This window comes from Monodelphis domestica, chromosome 1 (genome assembly GCF_027887165.1).
Source record: "Monodelphis domestica isolate mMonDom1 chromosome 1, mMonDom1.pri, whole genome shotgun sequence".
Lineage (NCBI taxonomy): Eukaryota > Metazoa > Chordata > Mammalia > Didelphimorphia > Didelphidae > Monodelphis > Monodelphis domestica.
The window spans coordinates 625,089,511-625,111,272 of record NC_077227.1 but is presented as its reverse complement, the minus strand read 5'-3'; positions in this window follow the sequence as shown (position 1 = coordinate 625,111,272).

The window sequence follows — 21,762 nt, the reverse complement described above, 5'->3', positions numbered from 1 at the left end:
GAACAGACAATTTTGCTGTGGGCTCTTTAAGTACAGAAGCTATCTAAATAGGATTGGGGCTCTTTAAGCAGAAACCATTAAAGAAGGAAGGAAAGGCAGTTGGGGAGCCATTTTACTTGGGCTTGGAGGTGCTGGGCTTGGAGGTGCTGGGCTTGGAGGAGGAGAGAAGGTGCTGGTCAAGTGTCTTTGACCCGAGAAGAAACTGAAAGTTGAGTTTGGGTTGATTGAAAATAGAGAATTTGATTTGAGCTTTGAAATTCATCCTGAGCTGAGAAGAGTTTGCTGGGTGCTTTAGCACTTTGAGCCAGAGGATGCTGAAGAGCAGTTTGTGATAGTTTGGAGTGGAGCTGAGATAAGAAGGCACTGTGATGTGAGAAGGCCTGATGCTTTGCCTAATTTCTTTCTTTTTTTTTTTAGTTTTTAAAACATTATTTTATTTTATTTTATTTTATTTTTTTTTAATTTTATAGTATTTTATTTGTTCATTTCCATGCATTTTTCATTAAAGACAAAGATCATTTTCTTTTCCTCCCTCCCACCCCCCGTGGCCGACGCGTGATTCCACTGGTATCATATGTGTTCTTGACTTGAACCCATTGCCATGTTGTTAGTATTTGCATCAGAGTGTTCGCTCCGAGTCTTTCCTCTGTCATGTCCCCTCAGCCATTGTAGTCAGGCAGTTGCTTTTCCTCCGTGTTTCTATTCCCTCAGTTTGTCCTCTGCTTTTGGATAGTGTTTTTTTCTCCTTGATCCCTGCAGATTGTGCAGGGACATTACACCACCACTAATGGAGAAGTCCATTATATTCGACTATACCACAGTGTGTTTGTCTCTGTGTACAATGTTCTCCTGGTTCTGCTCCTCTCGCTCTGCATCACTTCCTGGAGGTTGTTCCAGTTCACATGGAAATCCTCCACTTTATTATTCCTTTGAGCAGATTCAACCAAAAAGCTAATTGAAATAATCAACAACTTTAGCAAAGTTGCAGGATACAAAATAAACCCACATAAGTCATCAGCTTTTCTATATATCTCCAACACAGCTCAGCAGCAAAAACTAGAAAGAGAAATCCCATTCAAAATCACCTTAGACAAAATAAAATACCTAGGAATCTACCTCCCAAGACAAACACAGGAACTATATGAACACAACTACAAAACACTCGCCACACAACTAAAACTAGACTTGAGCAATTGGAAAAACATTAACTGCTCATGGGTAGGACGAGCCAACATAATAAAAATGACTATCCTGCCCAAACTTATTTATCTATTTAGTGCCATACCCATGGAACTCCCAAAAAATTTCTTTACTGATTTGGAAAAAAGCATAACAAAGTTCATTTGGAATAACAAAAGATCAAGGATATCCAGGGAAATAATGAAAAAAAACACAAATGAGGGGGGCCTTGCAGTCCCAGACCTCAAACTATATTACAAAGCAGCAGTCATCAAAACAATTTGGTACTGGCTAAGAGACAGAAAGGAGGATCAGTGGAATAGACTGGGGGAAAGCAACCTCAGCAAGACAGTATACAATAAACCCAAAGATCCCAGGTCTTGGGACAAAAATTCACTATTTGATAAGAACTGCTGGGAAAATTGGAAGACACTGTGGGAGAGATTAGGAATTGATCAACACCTCACACCCTACACCAAGATAAATTCAAAATGGGTGAAAGACTTAAACATAAAGAAGGAAACCATAAGTAAATTGGGTAAACACAGAATAGTATACATGTCAGACCTTTGGGAAGGGAAAGACTTTAAAACCAAGCAAGACATAGAGAGAATCACAAAATGTAAAATAAATAATTTCGACTACATCAAATTAAAAGGCTTTTGTACAAACAAAAGCAATGTAACTAAAATCAGAAGGAAAACAACAAGTTGGGAAAAAATCTTCATAAAAACCTCTGACAAAGGTTTAATTACTCAAATTTATAAAGACCTAAATCAATTGTACAAAAAATCAAGCCATTCCCCAATTGATAAATGGGCAAGGGACATGGATAGACAGTTTTCAGATAAAGAAATCAAAACTATTAATAAGCACATGAAGAAGTGCTCCACATCTCTTATAATCAGAGAGATGCAAATCAAAACAACTCTGAGGTATCACCTCACACCTAGCAGATTGTTCAACATGACAGCAAAGGAAAATAATGAATGCTGGAGGGGATGTGGCAAAGTAGGGACATTAATTCATTGCTGGTGGAGTTGTGAACTGATCCAGCCATTCTGGAGGGCAATTTGGAACTATGCACAAAGGGCAATAAAAGAATGTCTACCCTTTGATCCAGCCATAGCACTGCTGGGTTTGTACCCCAAAGAGATAATGGACAAAAAGACTTGTACAAAAATATTCATAGCTGCGCTCTTTGTGGTGGCCAAAAACTGGAAAACGAGGGGATGCCCATCAATTGGGGAATGGCTGAACAAATTGTGGTATATGTTGGTGATGGAATACTATAAAACATTATTTTATTTGGTCATTTTCATACATTGTTCATTGGAAACAGATAATTTTCTTTTCCTCCCTCTAACCCCCCCGCCACCCCTTCCCTGGCCTACATGCGATTCCTCTGGGTATCACATGTGTCCTCGCTCTGAACCCATTTCCTTATTGTTGGTATTTGCATTAGGGCACTCATTTAGCTTCTCTCCTAGATCATGTCCCCTCAACCTCTGTAGTCAAGCAGTTGCGTTTCCTCGGTGTTTTTACTCCCTCAGTTTGTCCTCTGCTTGAAGATAGTGTTTTTTTTTTCTTTTTTCCTCATAGATCACTGCAGGTTGTTCAGGGACATTGTAAAGCCATTACTGGAGAAGTCCATTACGTTCTCTTGTACCACAGTGTATCAGTCTCTGTGTATAGTGTTCTCCTGGTTCTGCTACACTCACTCTGCATCACTTCCTGGAGGTTGTTCCAGTCTCCATGGAATTCCTCCACTTTATTATTCCTCTTAGCACAATAGTATTCCATCACCAACAGATACCACAATTTGTTCAGCCATTCCCCAATTGAAGGGCATCCCCTCATTTTCCAATTTTTTGCCACCACAAAGAGCTTAGCTATGAATATTCTTGTACAAGTCTTTTCCTTATTATCTCTTTGGGGTACAAACCCAGCAGTGCTATGGCTGGATCAAAGGGCAGACAGTCTTTTATCGCCCTTTGGGCATAATTCCAAATTGCCCTCCAGAATGGTGGGATCAATTCACAACTCCACCAGCAATGCATTAATATCCCTACTTTGCCACATCCCCTCCAGCATTCATTATTTTCCTTTGCTGTCATGTTGAACAATCTGCTAGGTGTGAGGTGATACCTCAAAGTTGTTTTGATTTGAATCTCTCTGATTATAAGAGATTTAGAACACTTTTTCATGTGCTTATTAATAGTCTTGATTTCTTTAACTGAAAATTGCCTATTCATGTCCCTTGCCCATTTTTCAATTGGAGAATGGCTTGATTTTTTGTACAACTGGTTTAGCTCTTTATAAATTTGAGTAATTAGACCTTTGTCAGAGGTTTTTGTTATGAAGATTGTTTCCCAATTTGTTGCTTTCCTTCTAATTTTAGTTACATTGATTTTGTTTGTACAAAAACTTTTTAATTTGATGTATTCCATATTATTTATTTTGCATTTTGTGACTCTTTCTAAGTCTTGCTTGGTTTTAAAATCTTTCCCTTCCCAAAGGTCTGACATGTATACTATTCTGTGTTCTCCTAATTTATTTATAGTTTCCTTCTTTATATTCAACTCATTCGCCCATTCTGAGTTTATCTTCGTGTAGGGTATGAGGTGTTGATCCAAACCTAATCTCTCCCACACTGTCTTCCAATTTTCCCAGCAGTTTTTATCAAATACTGGGTTTTTGTCCCAGAAGCTGGAGTCTTTGGGTTTGTCAAAGACTATTTTACTGAGGCCATTTACCCCGAGTCTATTCCACTGATCCTCCTTTCTGTCTCTTAGCCAGTACCAAATTGTTCTGATGACCGCTGCTTTGTAATATAGTTTGAGATCTGGTACTCCAAGGCCACCTTCCTTTGTATTTTTTTTCATTATTTCCCTGGATATCCTTGATCCTTTATTCTTCCAAATGAACTTTGTTATGGTTTTCTCTAATTCAGTAAAATAGTTTTTTGGTAGTTCAATGGGTATGGCACTAAATAGATATATGTTTGGGTAGGATGGTCATTTTTATTATGTTAGCTTGTCCCACCCATGAGAAATCAATGTTTTTCCAATTGTTTAGATCTAGTTTTAATTGTGTGGAGAGTGTTTTATAGTTGTGTTCATATAGTTCCTATGTTTGTCTCGGCAGATAGATTCCTAAGTATATTATATTGTCTAGGGTGATTTTAAATGGAATTTCTCTTTCTAATTCTTCCTGCTGAACTGGGTTGGAGATATATATAGAAATGCTGATGACTTATGTGGGTTTATTTTGTATCCTGCAACTTTGCTAAATTTGTTGATTATTTCAATTAGCTTTTTGGTTGATTCTCTAGAATTCTTTAAGTAAATCATCATATCATCCGCAAAGAGTGATAGCTTGGTCTCCTCATTGCCAATTTTAATACCTTCCATTTCTTTTTCTTTTCTAATTGCTACTGCTAGTGTTTCTAGTACAATATGAAATAATAAAGGTGATAATGGGCATCCTTGTTTCACTCCTGATCTTAATGGGAATGCATCTAGTTTATCCCCATTGCAGATGATGTTTGCTGATGGTGTTAGGTATATACTGTTTATTATTTTTAGGAAAGGCCCTTCTATTCCTATACTTTCTAGTGTTTTCAATAGAAATGGATGTTGTATTTTGTCAAAGGCTTTTTCTGCATCTATTGAGATAATCATGTGATTTTTGTCGGTTTGCTTGTTTATATGGTCAATCATGTGGATGGTTTCCCTAATATTGAAATATCCTTGCATTCCTGGTATGAATCCTACCTGATCGTAGTGGATAACCCTTGTGATGACTTGCTGGAGTCTTTTTGCTAGTATCCTATTTAAGATTTTTGCATCTATATTCATTAGGGAGATTGACCTATAGTTTTCTTTCTCTGTTTTTAATCTGCCTGACTTTTGATCAGTACCATGTTTGTGTCGTAAAAAGAATTTGGTAGAACCCCTTCTTGGCTTATTCTGTCAAATAGTTTGTATAGTATTGGGGTTAGCTGTTCTTTGAATGTTTGATAGAATTCATTTGTGAATCCATCTGGACCTGGGAATTTTTTCTTAGGGAGTTCTTTGATGGCTTGTTCAATTTCTTTTTCTGATATGGGGTTGTTTAGGTAATTTATTTCTTCTTCTTTTAGTCTAGGCAATTTATAGTTTTGTAAGTTTTCATCCATATCACATAGATTACCATATTTTTTGCCATATAATTGGGCATAGTAGTTTTTAATGATTGCCTTGATTTCCTCTTCATTAGAGGTGAGGTCTCCCTTTTCATCTTGGATACTGTCAATTTGGTTTTTTTCTTTCCTTTTTTTTAATTAGACTGACTAGTACTTTGTCAATTTTATTTGTTTTTTTTTCAAAGCACCAGCTTCTAGTCTTATTTATTAAATCAATAGTTCTTTGACTTTCAATTTTATTAATTTCTCCTTTGATTTTTAGGATTTCTAATTTAGTCTTCATCTGAGGGTTTTTAATTTGTTCACTTATTAGTTTTTTATTTTGCATGCCCAATTCATTGACCTCTGCCCTTCTTAATTTGTTTATATATGAACTCAAGGATATAAATTTCCCCCTGAGTACTGCTTTGGCTGCATCCCATAGGTTTTGAAAGGATGTCTCACCATTGTCATTTTCTTCAATGTCTCTGGAGGAGGTTGTTGGGAGTTTGAGATTCCCTGTCCTCTGGAGGCTTTTGATTGGCTTAAAGTCCAGCAGTCAATGAGGATGGGTGGGGAGCCTGGGCTTCCCTGCATTCTGGAGACTTTTGATGGGATTGGGTTCAGCTTAGTTGGGCTGGGTTTACTCTGAGTTTTAAACTTCCTGGACAGCTGGAGCAAATATGGAGGATCTCCAAAGCTCTGGCCAGGCTGCCAGGTCTATGCTCCTTCTAGACTGCCATCTTGACTTTGCCTCTAGGTTCCTGTTTTTTCAGAAGACCCTTCTCTCTAAGGGGGTGTGGTCATGGCCTCCCTGGTCTCTGAGGGCTCCTGATGGGATTATGTTCAGCTGGTTTGGACCAAATGAGCCCTGAAGCAAAAAACCTCCTCCTCCACAATCTGTGTTAAATGCCTGGAGACTGGCCCAGGTTCCTTTCAAGGTAAGCCCTTCGCCGGCCCTGTTTCTGTTCTTTCAGAAGCTCTGAGGGCTCCTGATGGGATTGGGTTCAGCTGGTGCCCTAAAGCTGGGACCTCCCTTGAGACTCAGATGGAAGGACTCAGCCAAAGGGCTACAGGCTTCCCCCTTCTCTCTATGTTTCCCTGCCATCTGTGTTGGGCGCCCTGGAGACTGGCTCAGGTTGCTTTCAAGGTGAGTCCTTCAAAATAGCCAACCCTGAGGCCCTTTTGCAGGCCCTGAGGTTCCCGCTACTGCCATGGGCTCAGCACTCTGGGTTGGGAGGGATGGGTCCTGGGACCTTCCTTCTGCCTACCCCTTAGATTCGAGTGATCTAGGGTTCTGGCTTTTGGGGGGCTGTACCTTTTGATCCAGGTCCAGGAAGAGGGTTCCCTGGGTCTGTCCTGTTGTTCAGCTTGAATTTTGGTGTCCTAGGAGCACTTGGTTTGCAATCGGTAAGGAAGGGTTTCCAAGGTCTGAACTTTCGTTGCTTCTAAGCCGCCATCCTGACCGAAAGTCTTGCTTTGCCTAATTTCTGAAGGGAGAGAGAAACTGATTCAATTTCTCTTTCAAGATTTACAATTTACTGTAAGTTACTTTAGGTCGGTTATATATACATTTTAGTGTAGGTTAATAAGATAGAATTAAATATTTCAACAGTTGAAAATAGATCAATGTAGGTTCACCTCAGTAAACAAGAAGCAGCATCATGAGAAGCAGTTGGTGGGGGTGGTTTATTTAGAAAGCTTAGTGTTAAGGTTAAAAGATTCCTATCCTGTCCTAGCCTGTTCTTAAATCCTGTCTCCTGTCCTTCCTCTCGTCATAGAGATAATCAATGAGTTGTATTAGATTGCCTCACACCTTCAATCTATTGTCTGCAATAAATTAACTCTTGATAGTGTAGTGATTATTACAGTTGGTTTCCTGCCTTCCATCAACCAAGTAGTTAACCCTGACAGTGTTAGTATGTCAACATAGCTGGGCAATCAAAGCTATCAATACTCAATATCAATGCAGTCAGATCAATTTTATTAATAACATTTAACATACCAATTTTAATTACCTCATTACAGTTGACCCCATACTAGAATTAATTTAAACTATTATACTCTAATAAGGATGTAGTTACAAAAAGCACCATCCTCTGAGTAATGTGAAGATTAAATTTAATTCTCCCCTGATTATAACAATAAAAATACTTAACTCTCCTCTGATTGTGAAGATGAAATTGTAATCCCTGACTATTTTTAGATTTAATGCCCTAAAGTGTAAAAACCCTACTTAAAAGTTAAGTATGAAGATATGCCCATTTTATATTTAATCACTAAAGGTGCAAACACCCAATTCACACTTGAATGGGGGTGGTCTGTGACCCAAGTGTGTGATAGTGGATGATGAATCAGAATTGACTGACTGCCTTCTGGGCAGTCCTAAAAAAAAGGATCAATTGTGATTGGTAGATGTAAAATTTGGGGAAGACACAGGAAGTGACACAAAAGAAGCATCTTGAAAAGGAGCTTCCTGTGAGAGATAGTTCTTCACTTTTTGGAATGGAGACTGAGGTCAATTCTTCATGCTTTTCAGTTGAGGCTGGTGAAGAGTGGCAGAAGGATCTCCTGACTGGACCTTGTTAAGATTAAAAAATTGGGAAAAGACTGAGGCAAGGTAGAAATTAGTTTCTCTCTGAAAGGAATATTATATTTTTATGAGGTTTATTAAAGGTTAAAGATTAAAGAAAATACAGAATAAGAAAGCACAGGTCTAGGCCAGAGAGGCCTGGACAAGACAACTTCACAGCATGAAAGAGACAAGTCTGCTCCGAAAAGGGAGTCGAAAAGGGCCCTCAGTAGGAGGAGAAATCCTTTAAATAAAGTTTTGTGATCTCACCCAGGTGAGAAATCCATGCGATTAGAGGGCATTCTGGGAGCTAGCAAGGACTCCTGGGGAATGGAGTCCAGAGTTTAAATCTCAATTTTACAACCTGAGACCCTGATTCCCTGGTGAGGCTGATAAGAATCTGCTGACTGGACTGACACATGCTGAGTGAAAGGCTGATTCTTAACTGCTGGATGTGGGTTTTAAAATTAATAATAACTAAAACTATATTTTCTAAAGTTTTATTAATAATAACTAAAACAAAATAACTGCCTGACTCCAACCTTTTCACAGGTCCAAGAGAGTGTGGGAGGACCATACATCCACTTAAATGCCAATAATGTGATCTCACCAATGTGGAGACACAGGAGAGATTATAGGGAATTTTGGGAAATACTAAGGACTTCTGGAGAATGAAGTTAAAGGTTCAAAAATCTCCATTTATATATACCCCACTGTGATCCTGATGGGAAACCAATTTCCCCAAAAGGATCATGGAAACATAATCAACTTAAAAATAGCAATAATTTGTGGACAAAAGAGAAAAAAAAAGAACACAAACAATGATTACTAAGTTGACAAAAAGCCAATTTGGGGTGTGATAGAGGCTGGCACTAGATAAAAAGTACCAGACTGAAGAGTATATTAAATTGATCACTTCAATGGGGGAGGGGCCCCAGGAGTGAATTTCTGGAGGGGAGAAGACTCTTTATTGGAAAGCAGCGAAGGTCTCTCCATCTTGAGACATCGAAGAGAGAAGGTGGATAAAAACTCTCTCCTGAGGGTTACCCACTTTTCCTGCTGGTAACTAGAAATCTTTCCCCCCAAGACTTCCCAATTGAAGGGACTTTCTGAAGAGAAACCTAAGCAGACTTTACTTCAGCTCTTGTTGCCCAGGGGTGAGTCAACCTGACTCTCTCGGGGGTCTTAGGCTGCCAAGGCCTGAGTTCCCCCCAGATTCAAGGAGGAAGGAAAAGGGTTTAGATAGAGACAGGGACCCCCTTTTCCCATTTTCCTTTCCCCATTCTTCCCTGCCCATTATTCCTTTTGTATTATCTGATTTGAGTTAACGTTAAAAGTTATCTGTTCCCCAAGCTGAGTGTGAGTGAACCGATCAAGGGGAGACCCTTTGGTCTTGAGTAGTGGAGGGGGAACAAGAGGGACAAGAGCAAATTGGGGAGAACAGCTTTAGTTAAGGAGGGAAGGTAGAAGGGGGAAAATCTTTAATAACCCCTCTCTTCTCTCTGAGCCAACCTGTTATAGCTGCTGTCTCCCCTGTACCATGCTTTGTGGAGTAGGGAGTTCTCTCTTCCCTCTCTCTATACCTTGGGGTACAAGCCTCCCCTTGGTGGACATCTGCTTCCTTTTTAAAATATTTTTTTAAATAAGAAGTAGTCCCCTTTGGCATAAGAGTATACATTCAAAACAAAGACATTTCAACCCCCTATAGTTCCATTCACATCCTAAAGTTCACTATGGATCTTCTGGTGTAGCATGTGGTCTCTGCAGGCATCTATCTTCATGGCGCATTCTGAATTCTGAGAGGTAGCGAGTTGCTTATTCTAAAATTGCTCAAATTTAAATCAAAGTTAACAATAATAACTTGGCCCCGCTGAGGTGAATAATGACAAACACAGGGATTACTCAGGAATGCATGGCTGAATTATGAGGTACATGAATCAATTTGCAAAAGAAAATAAAAAATATGAAAAAATCCAAATAAAAGAAAAAAATAACTTGTGTATGAAATACAAAATGTAAAAGTCTTATGTATAAAAAAATCTAAGTAAAGGAAAAACAAATCTATAACAGGTCCTTGAATCAGGGCCCAATTAAAATAATTTAAGCAATTATACATTTACTCAATCAGTAGCCAGGACTATAGAAAGTTTGCCACACCATGAAAGACAGAAAAGGGACTAGATTATAGGAGCCAGGTAGGAGTCAAATTTGAGATAGTTGGTAGAATATAGGACAAGGAAGACCTACATTTAATATATGTTAAACAGCTGAAACCTGGAACCCCAAACAAGTTTAAGTCCTCTTATCTTGGCTCAAAATTGCATCAATCACACTGGGATCTGGTCTCTTTGACATTGCTCTCCATAGGCATTATGCAGGTACTCTGTGTTTCTTTAGCACTATACAGTGGCTCTTTTGTATATTCCCTTCTTCTAGAATCAGACAGAATCATGAATCAAAGTCCCATAATTCTTTTAAATAATAAATAGCATCATTTTTATAGTCTAAAGCTTTTTTGGGTATGCATTTACATTAGAATAAATGTATTTAAAACTTATATTACTGCAAAACAAAAAAATTAAAGAAAAATATTCTCAATACTTTTGACATGTTCTTCAAATACAAAAAGGAAAGAAAAATAAAACAGATACTATATTGCACATGCAATAGAAAAATCAAAGTTTTAAAAAAAGTTTTAAAAATTAAAAACATATAGCTTAAAATCAGTGACAGTGTGTCAGCCATGTGAGAGTATAAAATTATTTTTAGATTATTATTAGATTCTATTATTAGAATAAAACAGTGCCAACATGGAATATAGGAACCCCAAACTTGTAGCATAGTGAGATTTGATGAACCCCAAGTTTTAGGACTACCTTATAGGTTGTGGACCACAAAGTTTGTACTTTTTCCCTGTTCCCATGGGAATCTACCCTGAAGGGAACCCCAGGCTAGCAGACTAGCCTGAGTGGAGGACCTTCTGGGGAATGACAATCCTAGTTGGGTGAGACTAAGCATATGCTAAGGATCCTTTAGTATTCATTGTAATTAGCCCCTTTTCTTACACCCTAGCCTCTAGCTATGATTCCTTTCCAAAGCTTGATTATATCCTGTCAATGTAGTGTGAACACTCCCATTTTCTTTGTAGCTATAGTGATGTCAGTCATCTTTCCCTGCCCCTGGATTTCCGAAATGGTATATAGGTTACCAAAATTATTTTGTTCCTTGGAGTTATCATCTAGCATGGTGGAACTCCCAGGGATAATGTCCCCAAAGTCCAGGGTTTATACCCTGAAAAAGTTGTGGCGCCAGACTCTGATTAAGGAATTAAATATTGGACTTAACCCTATCCTGATTAAAGACATGTTTTTTTCTGACTATTTAATAGTTCTGTGTTATTTCCAAGTTAACATATGGTGAGCCAGCCATTGCCAAAGTTATGGCTGCCTAAACCTCCAGCCAGCTTGACCACCGACGTGAGGTAAACACAAGAACCCACTGAGTTCAGTCAGGAGTCAGCTCGGAGTTTTCGTTTAGGTAAGCCAAACTCTTGGCAAACGAACCTTTCTTTAATCAGGAAACAAATGGGCAACCACATCTCCGTGAATGCCCCAGTGTGCCCCTCAATGAGACCACTGCTGAGTTCATGTTCCATACATTATGGACCAGGTACCTGTGAATATTAGAAAGAGAAGTAAGAGTGAGGATAGTATAGGTCAGATGCAGGAAAGGTTGGCTGAAAGTTTTGAATGGGAAGCTTGAGTTAGAGTGTGAGAGCCTGAGTGTTCAATTGAGGGTCTGAATAACTGCTTTAAGTTGATTAAAAGAGAGAAAGTTTCTTCATGAATTAATGCCATGGCTTGAGGTTTAAATAGTCATAAAGTCTGTGAAAGAGCTTCTCATAGAAGCTTAAGAACTTAAGTTCTGGATTTTTTCTCAAATTTTCCTGTGGGCTTTTGCTTATATTGTATGTCTAATGTATTTCTTAGGCAGAGACTTTGCTAATAATTTCAAATGCTGGTGATTTAAAGGTTAGCAAATAATGCCTGAAAGCTGTTAATGATTAATTCCTCCCAAAAGTTTGAAGAGGCAAAACCAGAACTGGCGATCTGGATACAGGAATATCCAGCAGGAGGCAAAAGGACCAGAAATTCTTAACTTTAAGGTCTAATTTTTCTTCCCAAATTTTTGGTCTTGTTAATACATGAAATATTTTGTATCGACATGGGCATTGTACCCCCAGAAACTCAGGCAAACTATTATGGACAGAGAGATGCACCTCTAGGCTACACCTCGATCCTATCAACAGACCAGTCAGATGACCACCTCACCCCACCAAATGCAGGAGTGACTAAAACTCTCTGTTGTAAAAAGTAAAAAATCCCCAGACCTGATGTCATCTGGAGGACAGCCTTTTCCATACATGCTGTCCTCATGGGGGAACAGCCTTTCCATTCATACTGTCCTCCCAAGGAATTGATCCCCATCTTGCTGGTCCACCTTGCTATCCTCCTGGCCATTCTCAATTAATGAGAATTAATTAATAAAATTATCTTTTTGTTTTTAAGCTAAGTTTTGGAGTCTTGAATTCTTGCAAAAGTTATCCTTCCTGAACCCCAGGGGTACACAGCTATACCCCCATAACATCTTGGTGCCCAACATTTTTGGCTCTCCTGAAAGCTACTCCTGTAGCCCAGATTGTCCACAGGGACACAGCTTCTCAGGTAGGAAGGAGCCTTTTCTTTGACTCCTGAAACCCCCATCTTTTGGGTGATATCTTTGTGGGACCTCTTTTGTGCTCTCTCCCCCATTGGCCCCAGAAATCAGTTGGTCCACTGGATTTGGGGTCTATCAGCTTCCCCTTCTGATCCTGGAAGACTTCCTGGTGTATGAGAAGTCTCGCCTCAGTGTTAAACTGAGTGCTCTTGGTCGGGTAACCTCTGTGGATGCACAGTTGTTGCCCCTCCAGAGTGGAATTGGCCATTCTGCATCTAAATGGGACAGAGACAGAGAGCTTACCAGGAGATGCCCCTTTGGGATGTGTATTTAAAAATTGGAAAAAAAATGGCACTGAACAGCTTAAAGAAAAAGCAACTAATTCCTTTTTGTAATGTTGACTGGCCACGTTACATCCTTGGTAATCAAGAGACATGGCCTATCCATGGTACTCTAAATTATAACACCATCAGACAATTGGATTTGTTTTTCAGAAGGGAAGGGAAATGGACAGCCATTCCCTATATTTCCACCTTTATTAAACTTAGCCAGAACCCTGAGCTAAGAAAATTCTGTCTCATGTGCCTTGTTGCACCCTTACTGATCCCTTCTGGGGAAAGTCCCCAACAGGATGTTCTGGATGACTTAGCTCTCCCAGTCAATTTAGCTTCTGTGAGGGGTAGGGAGATAACATCTCCTACACTGGCTGCAGCGCAGCCAAGGCCTTCCCCTCCCCCCAAATTAACTTCTACTACAGAATCCTCTCCTCCAGATTTTCCTGGTTCCTCTCCCCAACCCTCAGCTCTGAAACTCCAGCCTTACTCTCCAGCTTCAGAGCATGAGATCACTCCTCTCTCTACTCCCAACCATAATATCCTTTTGTGCCTGCCACTGCCTAAGGAAAATGTTTCCTTGCCCATTCCTCAACCAAGCCTACTCCACACCCAGAGCGGATTGAGCTTTGGTGACAGGTGACAGGGCTCACCTCCTCCCTATGAGAGAGGTACCCTTGCCAGATGGGCTGGCTCAGGTACATGTTTCCTTTTCTATGATGGATCTAGCCCAGATGAAGGAGAAATTGGGTTGTTACACAGAAAACCATACCAAATTCATTGAGTGTTTTAAATGCCTTCCCTGCAGTTTGACCTGTCCTGGGCTGATCTGCATATTATTATCTCCACCTATTGTACCCCAGATGAGAAAAAACGGATCTGGGATTTGGCTGTAGAAATAGGTGATGAGAAGGGTTAGGGTTAGGCGGCACGTGGGCAGGAGTTCCTGGTGCCACCGCAGTCCCAGGGCAAGATCCTGGATGGGACTATATGAATGAAAGGGACAGACTTAGGAGAGACCATATGATAGACTGTCTCCTTGAGGTCATGCAGAAAGGGATTAGAAAATGAGTGAATTACAATAAGCTCAAAGAAATCTTTCAGGGAAAGGAGGAGAATCCAGCCCTCTTCCTGTCCCAATTACTGGAAGCCATGAATCAATATACCAATGTCCACCCAGACACTGATGAGGGGGCACTTATCTTAAGGCTCCACTTTATAGGACAGTCAGCCCCAGACATCAGGTGAAAACTGTAAAAGCTGGATCTGGGACATCAGATTTCAATTAACCAATTAATGGATGCTGCTTTTAAGATTTTTCACAACAGGAACCTTGTTGAGACAGAAGGACAGAAACATGAGAAACTTCCCATGGCAGTTCTCACCTCTCTGACCTAGGGGCAGAGGCCAAGGAGCTCTTGCTACACTTGCAGACGGGATGGGCACTGGTCGAAGGACTGCCCTTTGAAGAAAAGACTGCCCACGACTCCATGTCCAGCCTGTGGCCAAAAAGGACACTGGAAATGGCAGTGCCCGGCCAACCAGAGACCCCAGCGACCCCAGAGGCACTTTTCTGACCCCCAGTCTCCTGAGGACTCAGAATAGGGCCTCCCTAGGGTTTGTTCCCTCCCAGCTTCCATCACCATGGCCGAACCCAGGGTTACTCTCAAGGTTGAAGGTAGGAGAATTACCTTTCTAATCGATATGGGAGCTACCTATTCTGTTCTCCAAACTCACAATGGTCCTACATTCCATTCGCAGCAGAAGGTAATTGGAGTTGGGGGAAAGACACTTAGCTGTAGTGAAAAGGCACCCCTAACGTGTGCCAATGAAGACAAATTATTCCAACATATATTTCTGGTTATTCCTTCCTCCCCATGTCCTTTACTGGGCAGGAACATTATGAAGAAATTAGGCTCACAAATCTCCCTTATCTCAATTTTAATTTCCCCAACCACCCCTTTGCAAAATCCTCTAATAATCTTCTCAGAAATCTGGGAGAAAGTTCCTTCTATTGTCTGGGATCAAGGCATACCAGGAAGAGCCATTCAGGCAGATCCATAATGATAAACCTCAAGCCTGCTTCTCCTTATCCACACAGGAAGCAATATCCTATTTACCCAGAGGCCAGAAAAGGATTACAACCACTCATAGATAAATTCCCAGCCTATATAGCCTCTTACTGAAAAAGACAAATGGGACCTGGCCTATGGTCTGAGACCTTAGACATATTAATGAAGCAATAATTTCTGTTCACCCCATTGTCCCTAACCCATATACAATTCTAACTAAGATACCAGGGAATTCTCAGTGGTTCTCTGTCATTGACTTGAAAGACACCTTCTTTTGCATACCCTTACACCCAAAATGCAGATTCCTTTTTACCTTTGAGTGGGTTTTCCCCTCAGACCCCCTACCCCACAAGTTCACATAGTGAGTGCTCCCTCTGGGATTAAGGGACAGCCCATACTACTTTGGGGCTGCCCTCAACAAAGATCTTAGAGCCCTGAGACTCATGAGCAGCTCAATCTTACAGTATGTTGATGACATTTTGATATCTAGTCCATCTGAGGCTGCTTGTATCACAGACACAATTTCTACCCTAACTTTTCTAGGAGAATGGGGTTACAAGGTTTCTGTTTCTAAAGCCCAACTTGTTTCCCAGTCTGTAACTTATTTGGGACACAACCTAACCCAAAATTCTCGCTCTCTGACCACAGACAGGAAACAGGCTATACTGTCCATTCCTGTCCCCTCCACCAAAAGACAGCTCTGAACTTTTCTGGGTATGGCAGGGTTTTGCTGCATTTGGATACCTAATTTCAGGATCATTGCAAAACCTCTCTATGAGGCCACCAAGTGGCCTGATTCAGAACCCCTAGAATGGGGGGGAGACCAGGAACAAGCCTTTTCACTCTTAAAAACCCGGCTTTCTTCCACCCCTGCCCTAGGGATTCCAGAATTTGAAAAGCCATTTTTCCTGTTTGTGGATGAGAGAAAGCAATTTGCCCTAGGAGTTCTAGCCCAGTACCTAGCACCTGGCCTTTGTCCCATTGCTTACTTTTCCAAGCAACTTGACTCAGTTAGCAAAGGATGGCCACCATGCTTGAGAGAAGTCTCTGCCACGGTTCTCATGGCAGTAGAGGCATTTAAATGAACTCTGGGCCAACCCCCAGAAATTCTGATCCCCCCCCCCATCAGGTCCTCAATGTTCTGGAGGCTAGAGGTCACTGATGGTTCTCTGGGTGCCATCTCACTAAATACCAAGCTCTTTTACTGGACACACCTGGCCTTACTCTAAAGTTATACAGGACATTGAATTCAGCTACCTTCCTCCCTCTTCTGGGAGACCCCTCCTCCCATGACTGTGAGGAATTGATAGACCATACATTCTCCAGCCAACCAGACCTTAAAGATTCACCTCTCCCTGAGGCAGAGATCAGCTGGTATACAGATGGGTCCTCCGTTATGGAGGGTTGGGTTAGAAAAGTGGGGTCCTCTATAGTCTCACAGACAGCTACCATTGAGGCAAAGGGGCTCCCCCCAGGGCCTTCAGCACAAAAAGCAAAGCTGATTGTCCTCAGAAGAGCATTGCAGCTTGCTGAAGGGAAAAAGGTGAATATTTTCAGGGACTCAAAATATGCCTTTTATGTTTTACATGCTCATGGGGCCATATGGAAAGAAAAGGGTTTATTCAGTACCAAAAACTGTCCCTTGAAACAGGGGAAGGCAGTCACTTTACCTAACAAAATTGCTGTCATCCACTGCAGAGGACATCAGGGTCTAGATTCCAAAATAGCCTGAGGGAATCATCGGGCAGATCTAGCTGCCAAAGACGCTGCAAGAGCCACTTATTTGAATGCTCTGACCCTAACTCCACGACACCCCACAGTACCAAAGGGGCATTTCTTGACTCGAACCCATTTCTGTGTTGTTGGTATTTGCATTAGAGTGTTCATTTAGAGTCTCTCCTTAGTCATATCCCCTCCACCCCTGTAGTCAAGCAGTTGCTTTTCCCCGGTGTTTTTACTCCCACAGTTTATCCTCTGCTTGTGGATAGTGTTTTTTAGATCTCTGCAGATTGTTCAGGGACACTGCATTGTCCCAAATGGAGAAGTCCATCACCTTCGATTGTACCACAGTGTATTAGTCTCTGTGTACAATGTTCTCCTGGTTCTGCTCCTTTCGCTCTGCATCACTTCCTGGAGGTTGTTCCAGTCTCCATGGAATTCCTCTACTTTATTATTCCTTTTAGCACAATAGTATTCCATCACCAACATATACCACAATTTGTTCAGCCATTCCCCAATTGAAGGGCATCCCCTCATTTTCTAATTTTTTGCTACCACAAAGAGTGTAGCTATGAATATTCTTGTGCAAGTCTTTTTCCTTATTATCTCTATGGGGTACAAACCCAGCAGTGCTATGGCTGGATCAAAGGGCAGACAGTCTTTTATCGCCCTTTGGGCATAGTTCCAAATTGCCCTCCAGAATGGTGGGATCAATTCACAACTCCACCAGCAATGCATTAATGTCCCTACTTTGCCACATCCCCTCCAGCATTCATTATTTTCCTTTGCTGTCATGTTGAACAATCTGCTAGGTGTGAGGTGATACCTCAAAGTTGTTTTGATTTGCATCTCTCTGATTATAAGAGATCTAGAACACTTTTTCATGTGCTTATTAATAGTCTTGATTTTTTTAACTGAAAATTGCCTATTCATATCCCTTGCCCATTTTTCAATTGGAGAATGGCTTGATTTTTTGTACAACTGGTTTAGCTCTTTATAGATTTAACTAATTAGACCTTTGTCAGAGGTTTTTGTTATGAAGATTGTTTCCCAATGTGTTGCTTTCCTTCTAATTTTAGTTACATTGGTTTTGTTTGTACAAAAACTTTTTAATTTGATGTATTCCATATTATTTATTTTGCATTTTGTGACTCTTTCTAAGTCTTGCTTGGTTTTAAAATCTTTCCCTTCCCAAAGGTCTGACATGTATACTATTCTGTTTTCGCCTAATTTGCTTATAGTTTCCTTCTTTATGTTCAAGTCATCCACCCATTTTGAATTTATCTTCGTGTAGGGTGTGAGGTGTTGATCTAAATCTAATCTTTCCCACACTGTCCTCCAATTTTTCCAGCATTTTTTAATGAAATAGTGTATTTTTATCCCAAAAGCTGGGTTCTCTGGGTTTGTCGTATACTGTCCTGCTGAGGTCAATTACCCCGAGTCTTTTCCACTGATCCTCCTTTCTGTCTCTTAGCCAGTATCAAATTGTTTTGATGACCGCTGCTTTATAATATAGTCTGAGATCTGGGACTGCAAGGCCCCCTTCCTTTGTATTTTTTTTCATTGTTTCCCTGGATATCCTTGATCCTTTGTTCTTCCAAATGAACTTTGTTATGGTTTTTTTTCTAAATCAGTAAAAAAACATTTTTGAAGTATGGCACTAAATAGATAAATGAGTTTGGGTAGGATGGTCATTTTTATTATATTGGCTCGTCCTACCCATGAGCAGTTACTGTTCTTCCAATTGTTCAAGTCTAGTTTTAGTTGTGTGAAGAGTGTTTTGTAGTGTTCAAATAGTTCCTGTCTTTGTTTTGGGAGATAGATTCCTAAGTATTTTATTTTGTCTAAGGTGATTTTGAATGGGATTTCTCTTTCTAGTTCTTGCTGCTGAGCTGTGTTGGAAATATATAGAAATGCTGATGACTTATGTGGGTTTATTTTGTATCCTGCAACTTTGCTAAAGTTGTTGATTATTTTGATTAGCTTTTTGGTTGAATCTCTAGGATTCTCTAAGTAGACCATCATGCCATCCGCAAAAAGTGATATCTTGGTCTCCTCCTTGCCTATTTTAATGCCTTCAATTTCTTTTTCTTCTCTAATTGCTACTGCCAGTATTTCTAGTACAATGTCAAATAATAGAGGTGATAATGGGCATCCTTGTTTCACTCCTGATCTTATTGGGAATGCATCTAGTTTATCCCCATTGCAGATGATATTAGTTGATGGTTTTAGATATATACTGTTTAATATTTTTAGGAATGACCCTTCTATTCCTATGCTTTCTAGTGTTTTTAATAGGAATGGGTGTTGTATTTTATCAAATGCTTTTTCTGCATCTATTGAAATAATCATGTGATTTTTGTTGGTTTGCTTGCTGATGTGGTCAATTATGGGGATGGTTTTCCTAATATTGAACCAGCCCTGCATCCCTGGTATAAATCCTACCTGATCATGGTGGATGACCCTTCTGATCACTTGCTGGAGTCTTTTTGCTAGTATCCTATTTAAGATTTTTGCATCTATATTCATTAGGGAGATTGGTCTATAATTTTCTTTCTCTGTTTTTAGCCTGCCTGGCTTTGGGATCAGTACCATGTTTTTGTCATAAAAGGAATTTGGTAGAACTCCCTCTTTGCTTATTCTGTCAAATAGTTTGTATAGTATTGGGGTTAGCTGTTCTTTGAATGTTTGATAGAATTCACTGGTGAATCTATCAGGCCCTGGGGATTTTTTCTTAGGAAGTTCTTTGATGGCCTATTGGATTTCTTTTTCTGGTATGGGATTATTTAAGAAATCTATTTCTTCTTCTGTTAGTCTAGGCAATTTATATTTTTGTAAATATTCATCCATATCACCTAGGTTGGTATATTTATTGCCATATAGTTGGGCAGAGTAGTTTTTAATGATTGCCTTAATTTCCTCTTCATTGGAGGTGAAGTCCCCCTTTTCATCCTTGATGCTGTTAATTTGCCTTTCTTCTTTCCTTTTTTTTATTAGATTGACCAGTACTTTGTCTATTTTGTCTGTTTTTTCAAAGTACCAGCTTCTAATCTTGTTTATTAGTGCAATAGTTCTATCACTTTCAATTTTATTAATTTCTCCCTTAATTTTTAGGATCTCTAGTTTGGTTTTCTTTTGGGGGGTTTTAATTTGTTTGTTCTCAAGTTTTTTGATTTGCCTTTCCAATTCATTGATCTCTGCCCTCCCTAATTTGTTAATATATGCACTCATGGATATGAATTTTCCTCTAAGTACTGCTTTGGCTGCATCCCATAAAGTTTGAAAGAATGTCTCACCATTGTCATTTTCCTCAATGAAATTATTAATTGTTTCTATGATTTCTTCTCTAACTAACCAATTTTGGAGTATCATATTATTTAATTTCCAATTAATTGGGAAAAACATTTTAATTTCAATTGTCTAGGCCTTCTCACTCTTCTCCTTAGAATTGATACTAAGACAGCAGGTAAGGGTCTAAAAAATAAAGATACAACTCTGGGCCCTGGGAAAGATTTTAGTGCTCAAGGCAATTCTTTATGTCCAAGTATTGCTGTGCAGTTGATGAACTTCTTATTTGCATTGGCAAGAGATTTTTCTTCACTGAGAGCTCTCTTTGCCAATGAAACCAGAGCCTTGATTAAAAAAAAATACACACATGCATGTGTTATAATTAAAATTTTCTGGAAAGTTATATTAATTTGTAATTATTTTGTTTGTCAAGGATTGAGAAGAGAAAGAGAGAGAGAAAGAGAGAGAGAGAGAGGGACAGAGACAGAGAGATATCACAAGATCACCCAGCCATACCTAATTAAAAGCCACTTCTGCTGATATATTGTTTGCTTTATCAATGCATAGGAGAAGAGCTGGAGGGAAGGAGAGAATTGAAACTTGAAAACTTAAATATGAATGCTAAAATAAAGTACATATATACATATATGTATACATGTATATGTGTATATATACTTCATATCTCTCTTCTCCTTCCCTTTCTCTCTGTCTCTGTCTCTGTGTTTGCCTGTCTATCTGTCTCTGTCTCTGTCTCTCTCCCTCCCTTTCTCCATGTCCCTGATTTCCAGTTCACCTCTCTAGAAACTTCATGGGATTTGCCTTGAGTAAAATTGAAGTATCTCTCTTGTTTGAATTGAGATATCTCACTTCCAGTGAGAGAACTCATTCACTCTATTATCTAATTTATTTTTATTTTTATTACTATTCTGATTTATCTTGTCTATCAGCTTGGAGCAATGGATTTACTTGCTATTTGCTATTTGTTATGGTCTTCTTATCAGCATTCAGTGGGAATGAGTTAAATCTTTAGACATAAGTTTGGGGTCTCCTTTCCTCTTTAAGAGCCAGGAAAGTATCTTGAGCCTAAGAAAAAAATATTCCCTTAGACTAGAAATGTTAAAAGGAAATAGAAAAACATCATTCCAATCTAGTATCCCCTATCTGAATAGAGCAGGACAATAAACTTTATGGACATTTTTCATGTACCCCTTTAAGCAAGAGTCAAAAGTCTCTCTTGGAGAGAGCTGTGGGCAAGATTCCTGAGAAATTTATTGAAGTGTAATTGTGAATTACATTTAGGCAGTCCATGTAGACATTCATATAACCTGGATGGTCAAGACAAACACACCCAAGTTATAGGTGATTTATTTTAGAACAAGGCATTTCCATGCTAAAGAAATTATAGATCCTTAACATGTACGTTTTGAAGTTATGTTTATGTTAATAATGTTAGTAAGCCAAACTGTCAGATATAATTCTCTTGAACTTAGTGTGAGAAGAGAACTAAACAATTATAAAAAACAACTCTATGTCCCATATGAATCATTCCACAAAGAAATGGAGAACCTATATTTCAATGTCTTTTTTTTTTTTAAAAAACCCTTACCTTCTGTCTTAGAATCAATGTGTATTGGTTACAAAGCAGAAGAGTGGTAAGTGCTAGGCAATGGGGGCAAATAAGTGTCTTGCCTAGGGTCACAGAGCTAGGAAGTGTCTGAG